Here is an 8,156-nt window from a genome sequence, read left to right as displayed (position 1 = left end):
TAGACATCGTTTATCAAGTATCTATCATGTATCAGGTATAGAGCAAAGAGGTATATAAATTTAAATAAAAACAATATTGAACGTTTCATGAGTGCTTATAACTGCTAAGCACTCAAAACCATTGGTGACTATTATTTCCATTTTACTAAGGATTAGAAAGAGTAAGTAACTCTCAGCATTAAATAAACCTCCAGTGCTCTCAGCATTAAATAAACTAATCCATCTGTTGCTCTTAGCATAGTGCCTGCTACATAGCGCCCTGTAAGTGGCAGTCGTGTATCATTATTTTTGTTATCATTATTCACCTTATCACTCTTATAACCGTGACACTATTAGAGGACACAGGGCATGATGCCGACATACATATGTCCACAGTGTCCTTCCTTCCTCAAGAGAAGAGCTCTGTACCTTGGTCTCTTTGAGCAAGGGATCCGATGAAGATGGGTGTCTCATTCACAACTGCAATCTGGATTAAAATGGTCTGTGAGGCTGTTGCCCCTTGATCGTCTTTGGCATAAATTATCAGAGAGTAAAGAGCCACCATCTCAAAGTCCAGCTTGGGTACTCCAGTGGTGAATAACGAAAATTTTTTTTTAATGCAGAATAATGGAATGAATGACTGGCTTCCTAAAGATGTAGACAGAATATTTTAGATCTATAATTCCCACTATGAATCAGCACTTTAAAAAAAAGAAATAAAAACCTTGTATTTAAAAAGTGGAAGCAGGGACTTCCCTGGTGGTCCAGTGGTTAAGACTCTGTGCTCCCAATGCAGGGGGCCCAGGTTCAATCCCTGGTCAGGGAACTAGATCCCGCATGTCTGCATGCTGCAACTAAAGATCCCCCATGCCGCAGCTAAGACCCGGCACAGCCAAATAAATAAATATTAAAAATAAAATAAAAAAATAGAAAATGGAAGCAAGGGGATCTGATTTCTTAAAGACTTCCATGAACAGAGAATTCACGCATGTTGTATCAAATGGTTTCCCCTTCATCCAGCCCACTTTTCCACGTTATTCTTCCAAATGACAAAGCTGATCACATCCCTTCGCCTACTCTAATTTGTCACAATTTATCCTAAGCACATTACAAATAGCTCATTCTATCCTTGCTAGGGGTACTATTGTTGGGTACATTTTACAGATGTAGAAATTGAGGCTTGTAGAAGTTAAGCAACTCAGCCAAGTTTTCGCAGACAGAAATACAATAGCTCTGGACTCCATCTGACGTCACACTTATGCTCCTACTCTTTTTTTTTTTTTTTTTTTTTGCAGTACGCGGGCCTCTCACTGTTGGGGCCCCTCCCGTTGCGGAGCACAGGCTCCAGACGCGCAGGCTCAGCGGTCATGGCTCACGGGCCCAGCCGCTCCGCGGCATGTGGGATCCTCCCAGACCGGGGCACGAACCCGCGTCCCCTGCATCGGCAGGCGGACTCTCAACCACTGCGCCACCAGGGAAGCCCTATGCTTCTACTTTTAATCATTAGCCTAAACTGCCTAGCACCTCAAAACTGGATAGAAAGGGAGCACAAGAGTCTTTTTCCTCCCCATTCAGTCACCCCAAATCTCTTACTCTATGTTTTCCATGATTGTTTCACACTGGTTTTCAGGGGTTTTTTAATAAATCTATTTATTTATTTTTGGATACATTGGGTCTCCGTTGCTGCGTGCAGGCTTTCTCTAGCTGCAGCCAGCGGGGGCTACTCTTCGTTGCGGTGCGTGGGCTTCTTATTGTGGTGGCTTCTCTTCTTGCAGAGCATGGGCTCTAGGCGCGCGGGCTTCAGTAGTTGTGGCACACAGGCTCAATAGTTATGGCTCACGGGCTTAGTTGCTTCACGGCATGTGGGATCTTCCCGGACCAGGCTTGAACCCGTGTTCCCTGCATTGGCAGGAGGATTCTTAACCACTGCGCCACCCGGGAAATCCCTCACACTGGTTTTTGAACTGCTCTCTTCAGGGATCCCCTGAGGTTGAACAACAGGAGAACTGGGTTCAAGTCCACGTCCACTATGAAATGGCTTCAAGACTTTGGCCATGACCCTTCAGGTCTCTAATTTGGATTTCTTCACCCTCACATGAAAGCCTTGTATGTTCTGTTGCTAATGTCCTTTCCATGTCTGGTCTGATATGGGTGGGTTGGGAAATTCTTGTTTCTAAAGATTTTCTCACTGGTAAAGTTACAGAAAATAAAGATTTTATTGAGTAGCAAAACCCACTGAAAGTTTGGCCACTTGTCTTTGCATGTTCTATGTCAAACCATGAACCCCTTGTCCATAACGATGATGGATTCTAAGGCAATAATAATAGCTTACGTGTACTAAGCACTTACTATGTACCAACTGCAAATGTTTAATTTGACTCATTTAACCCTGAAAAAAAGACAAGACCCAGTGTTATCGGTACTATTAGTATGCCCAGTTAACAAATGAAGTAACTGAGGCTTAGAGAGGTCACCAAGCAAAGAACAGAGGCAAGATGTGAATTCAGGCTTTTTGTACCAAAGTCCATGCCCTTAACCACACTGTTCCACTTCCAGTGTGTCTGCCTTCTCAGTAAGAGAATCACCGACCCTGAGTACAGAGGATCATCACGCCATCCTGCCAGCCTCATGCTAACAAGGGCTAACATTTATTGAGCACTTTCTATGTGCCAGGCATTGCTCTCAGCTTTTGACATCATTTAAACATCAAAACAAACTCACAAGGAAGATAACATTATTACTCCCATTTCACAGAAGAGGCAACTGAAGTTTGGACTATATAATACAGCCAGGAAAGTCACACTGCTGGAAGAGGCAGTACTTGGACCTGACCCCTGCCAGTCTATGCCAGGGCTCTTGCACTGACCCACACCACCTCTGGCAGTTACCCCTGAGTGTTTTCCTCCCACTACCATGAGAAGTCAGTAATATATTCCTATTTGACAGCATTCCTCTACCAAACACTTATCGCAGGCTGGACACTTCATCTCTTAGATTCTCACAATTATCCCATGGAGCAAATGCTGTCAGCGACCTCATTCTACCGATGAGGAAACTGAGGCCCAGAAATTAGATGACCGAAGTAACACAGCTAGGAAGTGACAGAGCTAAGATTTAAAGCCAGATTTAAAAAGTCTTCCTGACTCTACAACCCGTTTTCTTTCTCTCAAACGCTGATGCTTCCTGATAAGTTAATTTAATACTTTAGCCTGATTTGAAGATACATAGGATTTTCAAGTTGCAATTGGGCACAGTCTTGTTCTCAAGGACTCTTGCCCAAGAAACACAGCCCTCAACTCAGGACGGCCCTAATGGTGTGGTTCCCTCTTCTTCGGGAGCCCACGGGGGCAGCAGCTGTGTCCTTCTTACTCCCTAGCTCCTTCCACAGTATCAGGCTTTTCAACAAATACTTGCTAAATGTTTAAAAATGCAAATGCTGGGCTTCCCTGGTGGTGCAGTGGTTGAGAGTCCGCCTGCCGATGCAGGGGACGCGGGTTCGTGCCCCGGTCCGGGAAGATCCCACATGCCGCGGAGCGGCGGGGCCCGTGAGCCATGGCCGCTGAGCCTGTGCATCCGGAGCCTGTGCTCCGCAACGGGAGAGGCCACAACAGTGAGAGGCCCGCGTACCGCAGAAAAAAAAAAAAAATGCAAATGCTATTCGTTACACTTTACAGTGGAAGAAGACAGGAAGATGGTGTAAGTCTTCCTCTGGTTGATTACTCCTGTCCAAGGAGCAGAAGGTGCACACCCAAAGGGTAACTTGAATTCCTTTTGCCGTACTGCCTGTGCAACCCCATTAAGATTACCCAATGACAGGTAGCAATTTGAAGATTACATAACCGGAGCGTACCTTGTCTCATTTCATTGATGTATCTGTATAATCAGGTCACTTCAAGCTTTGTTATTGTTTCTTCAGGAGACTAGTTTGGCTTTGGATTTTTTTCTTTCTTTTTTTCTTTTCTTTTTTTCCTTTTTTTTTTTTTTTTTTTTTTTGGTTTGACTGCCTGCCCAGTCACCCCTCCCAAGTCTTTTGCAAACCAAACAAGCATATATCCTGCAAGGAAGGAAGTTCAACAAAGGATAATGATATGCTAAACCTCACATAAAACAGTATATCCCCTTTTATAGAGTGATGTTGTAAAAACATATTAACTCATTTAGTTGTGCCTTTATCTGTAGATTTATTTCCATGCTATGAAACTGTTTCATGATTGAAATGTTTCTAAAGCTATCTAGAGCTGGTATATGACATAATTATGGTAATATGACAATCTTTCTTTGTTCTCTGTAATTTAACTACACTAGCACTGAATATTGAAGTATAAATATATTTATTATAGTAACATGTATGGTGTTAATTGCTCCTTATGGCCAAGCACTAAATGGCATTTTACATACATTATCTCATGGGATCTTCTTACCAATCCCTGAGTGAGGTGGTATTATTATTATTAATCTCTTTATACGGAAAAGAAAACCAAAGTGCAGAAAAGTAATTTTCCCAAGGTCACATTGCTACTAACTGGAGGGGCTTTGATTCAAACCTAGGTTTCTTGAACCACAAAACTTATGCTTAGAACAGCTGTGATTCACTTTTTCACCAAAAACAAAACAAAACAATAAGCAAACTACTGAACAATCTTTGCATCTTTTGAGGTTTAGACTTATAACAAAAATCAAATTAAGAACAAGCATTAGATAGCATTTTGCACCTAACTGAGGTTGGAAGCAAATGTAAAATCTGACAATACCAAGGTTTGGCAAGGATATTCCATTAGCCACCTAGTGGGTATCCTTTGCCCCCCTCTAGTCTGTTCTTACAGCAGCTAGAGTAGTCTTTTTAAAATGTAAGCAAGTCATATACCTTTTCTGCACAATTCCGCAAAGTTTTCTTAGATGTGGGATGTGGACTTAATGTCCCTACTTCTTTACCCTTCCCTATCTTCAAGCCCTTTGCCAAGTGATTTTACAGTGCCTTCTATTAGAAGCAGTGTCTGTATCTCCACACCATGGCATGGACATACGACTTGCTTTAACCCATGGGATGTGAGCAGACATAGGTCTTGAAATGTACATTTGGGCTTGGGCATGTCCTCAGTGTTAAAGAATGGTGAGAGGCAGGAAAAACAGAGCCTGAACCCAACATATAGCCTGGAGACAAACCAGGCTAGATCAGCTAACCACAGGCCAACCCACAGATACATGAGCCAGAAACAAATGCTTACTGTTGTGTGCCACTGAGTTTTGAGGTGCTTTGTTACACAGCATTGTTGCAGCTGTAGTTAAATGATGCCCCACCTTACTGAGAATACATCTAAAATCCTAGCCATTCCCCAGAGGATTTACAGTCCTTCCTATGTGACCACTCCCCTTGCTCACTCCCCTCGGCCACAGTAACTGCTTGCTGTTTTTTGAAAGCATCTTACTGTGCTTTACAGAGTATTTTATGTCACTTGATCCTCCTAACAACCCGATGAAATTATGAAGGAATACAGTACCATTATCCCACTTTGCAGATGTGACAACTGTAGATCCAAACCTTGCACAAGGTGCTACAGCTATTTAATGATAGCATTGGGGCCAGCAATCTGTCCACTAACCTTTGCATTACCCCACAGGATTTTATCTGTTTTCCTTTTAGGATATTTTAATAGCATGTAAACAACTATATTCTAAACAATGAATTTTAAAAGTTAAGATGAGGATGCACCGTGTCCCCATATACAAATTGAGACTGGTGCAACCACTTAACTAATTGTGCAGTAACCTCGGGGGTCACCAGCATCTCCCCTAACACTGTCTGACAGTGTGTATTTCCTCACATCTTTATAATACTAGGTATTATCAAACTTTATTGACTTTGCCAGTCTGTTAGGCATAAAGCTATCTTTATTAAGCTCGAAACTGTGTATATTCATTCTGAATTTACTTAGAACTTTCGGTGATCTTTTTCAGTTTCTACAGGAGAAAGTCTAATCCACTTAGCAAAGCTTTCATTCACTCACTGAAATTTGACTGAGCACCTACTATGTGTCAGGTACTATGATAGGCACTGGGCACACAAAGATCAATTCAGACCAGGCACTTGTCCTCAAGAAACCCACCATCTAGTTGAGGAGATAAATACCTGCACAGTGAACAATAATGCCGTGTAATAAGAGGAGTGATAAAACCTGTGGTGGACATTTGTTGTCTACCACCTAATCTTTTCTCATCCTTGCTTCAACGGTCCCATTTTTCGTACAAATTTGCATTGCAGTTCCACCTCTTTCTCTACTGGTCTTAGTGGGGCTGTGCTCCCAACCAAGGTGAAAGGCAGTAACCCAACTTTAAGTCAATCATCGCATCTCATTCCACTGGCCTTAGTGGTTGGTTCAGAGTGAACGTGCGACCCAAACCAGTCCAATCAGATTGAATCTCAGGACTTTTTAATGGAATGCTGGGAAATGACTCTGGAAGATGTAGCCCTGGGATTTGTTGGTAGCCATCTTGCAGCCATGTGGAGGGAGGCTTCCTGAGAATGGAACCATCTAGAGAAAACCAGAGAGAAACCAAGTCCTCTTCACATTGTTTGAATCATGGATCAAGCTGCACCTAAAGTAATATTAGATCTACTTTCTTAAAGAGTTCATATTTTAAAGAAGTTCTTTTTTGTCTTAAGTCATTTTGGGTTGGGTTCCTGTTATTTTCAATTGGAAAAATGCTAACTGATGCACAGAGGAAAAGAAGCTAACACTGGCTGTGGATTTCAAGGATGGCTAACTGGAGAAGGGGAAGCCTGGTTGAATCTTAAACTATGGGAGGCAAAGGAGATCAAGACAATTCAAGCCAAGGAGACAGTGTATTAGGGAAACTGCTTGCTGAGCGGTAAGGCTTGAGATGCACAGACCCCTTCAGGATGTGATTCCACCTACCTTTTCATGACTCACCTCTGGCCATTTCCTCCCTCACACTCTTCGAGCCATACTAATACTTGGTCTTTAAGAAATGCCATATTTTTATACTTCTAGGGTTTCGCTAATGCTGTTTCCTCTGATGTAATAACCTTTCCCTTGAGTCCTCTAGAAGGAATGTTAGCTCCTTGACAAAGGTTATCCCAGGCTTTCTCAGTTTGGATTTCTCCTGAGTTATGACTGCTCTTTGTATCAACGTCTGTCTAGCCCACATCACCATTATAGTAGCATAACTAACACTGATAGAGACCTGACTGACTACCAAGCACTATTCAAGCACTTTATGTATTTAATAGTGCCTGTGAGGCACCTGTTGTTTTCATCCATATTTCATAAATGACAAATCCATATTCTATAGATGACAAAAATCAGAACAGACAAGTTAATTCATTTTGCCCAGAGTGATACATACAAAACCAGGATCTGAACCCAGGCAGTTTGGCTCCACAGTCCATACTCTTACCCACTATCTCATGCTGCCTCTCCTGATTCACTACAGCTGGTCATTTAGCCATCCGTTCACCCTCTCGGTTTCAGAGCCTCTTAAAGCCAGGAGCCAGTGCAGATGCCCCTACATAATAAGTAAGGCTCTTTGGTGGAAATCACACATTTCTCTTTAGGACTTTATTACCCCCCAGCACAGCAAACAACATGTGCTTCATGTTCATATGGTTCCCCTTGCTCCTGAGTCCCATGGGGGGTGAGGCCGAGGGGTCCATGTGAATGGTATGCGTGCAGTGACTTTGCATCATATTTGAGGAAGCTTGAGCTTAGGAAACCCAAACCTTGTAAAATGAGCAGTAAGCCTGCCTGAACTTTGCTCCAGAGGGGTAAATTAGCTTTATTATACTGGATGCTAAACAAGACTTTCTAACATGGCTCACAGACACTGTAGGATCTACCCACCGCTACCGCCACCTCCTTTACAGTCTAGTCTCTTTTTTTTTTTTGTCACGAATGGACTTTTATTTTATTATTTTTTAAAATTTATTATTATTATTTTTACATCTTTATTGGAGTATAATTGCTTTACAATGGTATGTTAGTTTCTGCTTTATAACAAAGTGAATCAGTTATACATATACGTATGTTCCCATATCTCCTCCCTCTTGCGTCTCCCGCCCTCCTAGTCTCTGTTTCTACTCCCCCTTCAGCCCCTGTCATTTGGGCCTCCTCTCAGTCCCTTCTCTTCACTATATTCTTTCTTGCCACAGGGCCTTTGCA

General features: G+C 42.4%; 1 non-coding gene across 1 annotated transcript; it reads left to right on the top strand.

The window, feature by feature from the left end:
- Window positions 1–732: 732 nt before the first annotated feature.
- TRNAG-CCC (transfer RNA glycine (anticodon CCC)) lies at window positions 733–805 on the top strand. The gene has a single exon. It is a non-coding gene; the product is annotated as a tRNA-Gly (tRNA).
- The last annotated feature ends 7,351 nt before the right edge of the window (window positions 806–8,156 follow it).

Source organism: Lagenorhynchus albirostris, chromosome 10 (assembly GCF_949774975.1).
Source record: "Lagenorhynchus albirostris chromosome 10, mLagAlb1.1, whole genome shotgun sequence".
Classification (NCBI taxonomy): domain Eukaryota; kingdom Metazoa; phylum Chordata; class Mammalia; order Artiodactyla; family Delphinidae; genus Lagenorhynchus; species Lagenorhynchus albirostris.
This window is presented reverse-complemented; position numbering and strand designations above follow the sequence as displayed.